The sequence below is a fragment of the Phocoena phocoena genome, chromosome 2, assembly GCF_963924675.1.
Source record: "Phocoena phocoena chromosome 2, mPhoPho1.1, whole genome shotgun sequence".
NCBI classification, from domain to species: Eukaryota; Metazoa; Chordata; class Mammalia; order Artiodactyla; family Phocoenidae; genus Phocoena; species Phocoena phocoena.
In genome coordinates this window covers 120,553,917-120,561,275 of record NC_089220.1, presented here as the reverse complement: position 1 = coordinate 120,561,275, position 7,359 = coordinate 120,553,917, and positions in this window count along the sequence as shown.

Here is a 7,359-nt window from a genome sequence, read left to right as displayed (position 1 = left end):
ATCTCAGTCTTTTAGTGAGCTTGTGCCCTTAGACTGTGAGCTTCACAAGTGTCTCTCTGTTGTTGCCCTGTTAGGTGAGATAGAAAGGATAGAGAGGGCTGCAATTGGTTATTTCTATTCCTCAAATCAGTTAGACTCTGGTAAAATAGTTTTCCTTGAAGGAAGGCCTTGTTAAGAAGAACAGAATGTTCTGAGCATGTTTCAAAATGGTTCCTTTCCACTCCCCCTGCTGGGAGTGCAAGGGGATTGTTTCTTTATTCTCACTGTGAGAATCTAGTAGTTTTCCCGGAGGTAAAACTCATGAAAGTGTGCCTCATCCAGTCTAAGACTGAGCCCTCCAGGAGTTTTTAACTCTCAAGCTTGTCCACACTGAGCTTCCAACATTTCAGCGATGAGAATTTTCTACCCTAGTGCTGGCTCCAAGGACAGTTTCTGTTCTTGAGTTTCTGCTCTACTAAACTAAGTCTCTATATCTGCCTGTCTGTCTGTATTTGGGGTGTAACTATTTGCCCTGGGACATCACTTCTCTGATGGAACTAAGAATAGTTGTTGGTTTTCAGTTTTTTCCTTGTTGTGAAGATGGGAATCATGACTTCTAAGCTCCTTACATGCAAGACCAACCAGAAAGTGGAAGTCTTATGTGTTAGAATACTTCTATAAGGAAACATTTCCCTCATTTCCTGCTTGATTACCCAGGGGTATAGTTGATATAAGGAAGGCAGAATGAATAATTATTTTTCTTTTTATTTACCTAGGTTTCCAGATAATTAGTTTTTTCCCTATCATCGACAGGAAGTGACCTAATAGCATTTTAAAGATAATTTTAGACTCAGAGTTGTAAAAACAGTAGAAAGTTATAGTTTACCCATCACCCAGCTTCCTTTTATGTAAACAACTTACATAACCGTAGAACATTTACCAAAATTAAGAAATTAACATTGGTAAAAAGTGGTAACTAAGGTACAGAATTTAATTGAATTTGATCAGTTTTTCCTCTAATGTCTTCCTGTTCCAGATGCATCCAGGATATCATATTGCATTGAGTTGTCATGTCTTCTCCAATTCATGATCATTTGTAAATTCTGCCTTGTTCTTTAGAACCTAGAACCTTGACATTTTGGGAAAATACTAGACAGGTATTTTTGTAGAAAGTACCTCCATTTCTAGTATTCTGATGTCATCTCATGATCAGATTGAGTTTATTAATAATTGGGAAGGATACCACCAAGGGGTGAGTCCTTCTAGTACATCACAGGTGGGGAGACATAATGTCAATTATTTATTACTGCGTATGTTAACTTTTATCACATGACTCAGATGGTGTCTGCCAGAGTTCTCCAGTGTAAACTTACTATTTTCCTCTTTGTAATTAACAGATATTTGGGGGAATATACTTAGAAAATTATATATATTTTGCTTAAAATTTTCAACTATTTACCATTCATCAGTGGACCTTGCCTGTGGCGATTCTACTAGTGATTTTTGATCTGTAGCGTTCTGCTAGTGATTTTTTATTGAAGTAGACTTGATGTATAATATTATGTTAGTTTCAGGTGTACAACATAGTGATTTGACATTTAAATCCACATTACAAAATGGTCACCACAAGTCTAGTAATCATCTGTCACCATACCAAATTACTACAGCATTATTGACTTATCCTTATGCTATATAATACATCCCCATGTATTTTATAACTGGAAGTTTGTACCTCTTAATCCCCTTCACCTATTTCACCCACCCATCCCACTCTGGCAACCACCAGTTTGTTCTCTGTATCTATAAGTCTATTTTTGTTTTGTTTTGTTTTGTTTGTTTTATAGATTCCACATGTAAGTAAAATCATACAGTATTTGTCTTTCTCTGTCTGACTTATTTCACTTAGCATGTTCTAGGCAAATGGCAGGATTTCATTCTATTATGGTTGAGTAATATTGCATTTTATATATACACCACATCTTCTTTATCCATTCATCTGTTGATGGACACTTTGGTTGCTTCTGTACCTTGGCTATTGTAAATTTTGTTGCAATGAACATAGGGGTACATATATATTTTCAGATCAGTGGTTTTTTCCCTTTGGGTAAATACCCAGAAGTGGAATTGCTGGATCTTACAATAGTTCTGTTTCTAATTTTTGATGAAACTCCATACAGTTTTCCATAGTGGCTGCACCAATTTACATTCCCACCAATAGTCCACATCCTCAGTAACACTTGTAATTTCTTGTCTTTTTTTTTATGATTTTTTTTTTTTTTTTTTTTTTTTTTTTTGTGGTACGCGGGCCTCTCACTGTTGCGGCCTCTCCCATTGCGGAGCACAGGCTCCGGACGCGCAGGCCCAGCGGCCATGGGTCACGGGCCCAGCCGCTCCGCGGCATGTGGGATCCTCCCGGGCCGGGGCACGAACCCACGTCCCCTGCATCGGCAGGTGGACTCTCAACCACTGCGCCACCAGGGAAGCCCAATTTCTTGTCTTTTTGATGACAGATATTCTGACAGGTGTGAGGCAATACCTCACTGTGGTTTTGATTTGCATTTTCCTCATGACTAGTGATGTTGAACATCTTTTCATGTGCCTGTTGGCCATTTGTATGTCTTCTTTGGAGAAATATCTGTTCAAGTCCTCTGCTCATTTTTCAATTGGATTGTTTGTTTTTAGATATTGAGTTGTATGATTTTTAAAATATAATTTGGATATTAACCCCTTGTTGGATATACCATTTGCAAATATCTTCTCCCATTCAGTAGGTTGCCCTTTTATTTTGTTGATGGTTTCCTTCACTGTGGTAATAGTGATTTTTTTATATTTCCCAATTTCTTCTGCATTTTATAATTGTAATTCTTATGTAAATGAGTTATTTCTTTCCTATTTATTTAGATATATATTTATATCAGCACAGATTTATGGGTATTTATTTTATCATTTGGGTTATATACTAATACTATAGTTATTTATAATTGGTCATTGTTCTTTGGACATTTAGAGCTCTTTCAGGTTTGCACCTGTACTCTTTTAATATACCCCCCATCCTTTTATATTTTTGTTTTGTTTGCTTATGTTGTTTTATTTTATCATTTACTTATTGGCACTACAAGATGACCCAGGCTCATCGTGTATTTTCCGTGCCACAGGTTTGGAGTCAACCACATCTCCAAAGACTAACATTCTCCTTTTGTTGGAGAACAAAAGTGGTTTAGAAACCAAGACCTCCTAGACACAAGGTATACTCTTCGTTACTGGGTCACATAGCATCCATTTTCTCTCAGTGGATAGGGCTAGGGAATACGTGTATGTATATTATCTTGCATATACACATTTACATACTTATACTTATTTATCTATTTACATATATATGAATATATATATATATATATTCATGTGTCCATATTGATCTTCCAACCTCAATGCAGCATTCTAGACTTCCTCCTCTCCTTACCTTATTTGTAGCTTCTTTCTCCCACAGTGAGAAACTTTGCTTTCATTCTCTACAACATACTTACTCATTTGTCCAACACTAGTACACACACAAAAATAGTAGTTTCAAAATTCTTAATTCAACCTCTTCTGGGAAACAAATATATCAACAAAAGTACAGTGTTTGCTCATTGCTCTTTTTGTATTTAGCCTTACCATATGCAGTCAAAACTAGATTTTTGAACTTAGGTATAGTCTTTTATTCCTTATCCTTTCTGTGTGCTTGTGTGATTCATTGGTAATATAGCTTGATTCATTCATCACAGTTAAGATTCAAACTTTCTCCCACATCCTGTTTGATTTTAAAATATTATATCAATAAAATTCACTTTGTGGTAGAAAGGTCTATGGATTTTGACAAATGAATAGGGTCATGTATCAACCAGCACAGATTCACCTCAACCATTTCATATCAAACAGTTGCATCATCCCAAAAGCTCCCCATACTACCTTTTTATATAAACCCTCTTCCAATGCAAAACAACCTCTGATCTGCTTTCCTTTCTATAATTTTGCCTTTTCCAGTGTTATATAAATTGAATTACACAGTAGGTCTTCTTTTGGATCTTTCTTATTTCACTTAGCAAATGCTTTTAAGAGTCATTTATAATTTGGCACACATGAATAATTTGCTTCTTTTTGTTGCTGAAAAGTATTCTATTAGGTGGACATATCATAGATTAAATATCCATTCATCATGTCAAGGACATTCACATACAGGCTTTTGTGTGAACATACATTTTCATTTCTCTTGGATAAATACATAAGAGTAGGACTCTGGGTCATAGAGCAGGGGTATGATTAATTTTATACAAAATTGCCCAATTCTCCTCCCCAATCTAGACCTGGGACAGACACGCAGAAAAAATAAACAGGGCCCAGTCACAGCAAGCGATCTGGTCCTTGAAGCCTCTTTGTCCCTGTGGGTGCAAGACTGTGTCCCTCACCCAGAGACACCAAGGAAGTGTATAAGGCATGCAAATGTGGAACTGCCCTCCCTTGCCAAGAAATGCTTACATGTCCCAGCTGGGGAGAACTTTTCTACCCTGCAGGCAGCACTGGAAGACAACACTGAGATCCTCATGGCACCAGATAAGCCAAACAGAGGAAAATAACATTGCTAAGTTTCTGAACGTGAAACTGCCATTCGAACCACAACCCACAAAATTTGGATAAGAACCACACACTAAACCTGCAAAGGGTGACAGCAAGCTAAATTAAAAGATTTAAATAGAACTCAGCCCCCTAATCTAATAGACAAAATAGCCAGCATAGAGTTGAAAGTCAACTGTCATACTAAGAACTACCTTGAATGAGAAGACAACCAACCAACACCAGCAAGACGAATCAGACCTTGAAATTAGTTGACAAGGATTTTTAAAGCAGTTGTCATAAAAACGCTTCAATAATCAGTTACAAATTCCCTTGAAACAAATGAAAAAAATAGAAATTTTCAGCACAGAAACAAAAGCTACAAAAATAACCAAGTGGAAATTATAGAACTGAAAAATACAAGTAAGAGAAAACAATAACTCACTGGGTGAGCTCAATAATAGAATGGAAATTACAGAGGATAGAATAAGTGAACTTGAAAATGTATCAATAAAATTCAGCCAATCTGAGCAACAAAGAGAAAATATATGGAAAGAAATGAGCAGAGCCTCAGAGATCTGTAAGAAAATAACATAGGATCCAACAATCATATCATCAAAGTCCCAAAAGGAGAAGAGAAAGATAATGGGGCAGAAAGAATATCTGAAAAAATAATGGCTGAAGAGTTCTCTCATTTGGCAAAAGACACAAACCTACAGCTCAAAAAGGCTAAGAACACCCAAATAAGATAAACCCAAAGAATCATTTCAAGATACATCATAATGAAGTTTTGTAAACCAAAGACAAAGAGAAAAATCTGGAAAGCAAGCAAAGGGAAAAAATACCTTACCAATAAGGAAACACTAACTCAAATATCAACAGAATTCTTATCAGAACCCAAATCATGGAGGCAGAAGGAAGTAGCACAATATTTTTCAAGTGCTGAAAGAAAAGATCTGTCAACCAAGAATTCTGTATCTAGTGAAGCTATTCTTTAAGAATAAAGAGAAAATGAAAACATTGTCAGATGAGGGAAAACAATAAGAATTTGGTGCTAGAAGACCTATCCTTAAAGAGTGGCTAAAGCAAGTTCTTCAAAAGGAGGGAAATGATAAATGAAGGAACAATGGTAAAAAGAAAAATATAGGTATGTTTTCCTTTTCCTAATGAGCTTTATAAATCATATTTAATGACTGAAAAAAACTGTAACACTATCTGACACTCCAGACAATGGTGTTTAAAAATGGGGCAGTAAGGTGCCTAAATGGAACTGAGGTTTCCACATGTAACACTAAGTGGTAAAATAGTAATACCAGTAGCTATGATGTCATGTACCTGTATTGTAGTACCAACCCAGAGCAACTAGAATGAAAAATATATAAAATGATACACCCAAAAGCATGACAAGTAAATCAAAGTAGGATCCTAGAAAGTGTTCAAATAATCCACAGGAAGGCAGGAAAAGAGACAGAGGAATGAGAACCAGAAGAAACAAACAGAAAAAAGTATTTTAAAGGCAGACTTAGGGACCTCCCTGGTGGCGCAGTGGTTAAGAATCCGCCTGTCAATGCAAGGGACACAGGTTCAAGCCCTGGTCTGGGAAGATCTTACATGCTGCAGAGCAACTAAGCCCAGTGCACAACTACTGAGCCTGCACTCTAGAGCCTGCAAGCCACAACTACTGAAGCCCATGCAACTAGGGCCTGTGCTCCGCAATAAAAGAATCCACCGCAATGAGAAGCCCGTGTACCAAAACGAAGAGCAGCTCCCACTTGCCACAACTAGAGAAAGCCCACAGGCAGCAACAAAGACCCAATGCAGCCAAAAATTAATTAATTAATTAATTAATTTAAAATGAGGCAGACTTAATATCTAACATGTCAATAAATACCTTGTATAGAAATACAATGAACAGACAGAGAGCAGCAGAGTGGATTAAGAAAAAAACAGGGCCCAACTATAAACTTTATATGAGAAACTCACTTTAAATTCAATGACATATGTAGATTGAAAGGAGGGAGAAAGATACACCACGTAAACATTATATTTTAAAAGCAGGATTGTCTAGGTTCATATCTAATAAAGAGAACTCCAGAGCAAAGAAAACTGCCAGAGGCAGAGAAGGACATCCCACAATGATAAAAGGTGGATTAATAATCCACCAGAAAGACATAATGATCCTAAATGTGTAATAGCCAAACCACAGAGCTTCACAGTACATGAAGGAAAAACTGATAGAGATGCCAGGAGAAACAGACAAATCTACAATTACAGTTGGAGATTTCAACACCCACAACCACCTACTATGAAATCAACAAGGATATATAAGATCTGAACAACACACAAAATAGGATGTAACTTGACACACGGAACAGTCCACCAATCAACAGAAGAATACATATTTTTTCCCAAGCACCCTTGGAAATTTCACCAAGATAAACTCTATCCTGGGCAAAAAATCAAACTCACCAAATATCATACTGAGTGTGTGCTCTACAACCACCAGAGTCTCAAAGTAGAAGTTAATAGTAGAAAGACAACAGGAAACTTATACATGCAGAAAGTAAACAACACTCTAAATAAGTCCTGGGTCAAAGGGGAAATCTCAAAGAAAATTTGAAAACACATAGAACTGAATGAAAGCAAAAATATATAATATCAAAATATGTGGGATGCAGCGAAAGCAATGTTAAGAGAGAAATGTATACTGCTAAATGTTTTCATTAGAAATGCAGAAAGGTCTAAATAAATAACCTAATTAAAGCAAGAAGAAGGAAGGAAATAATAAAG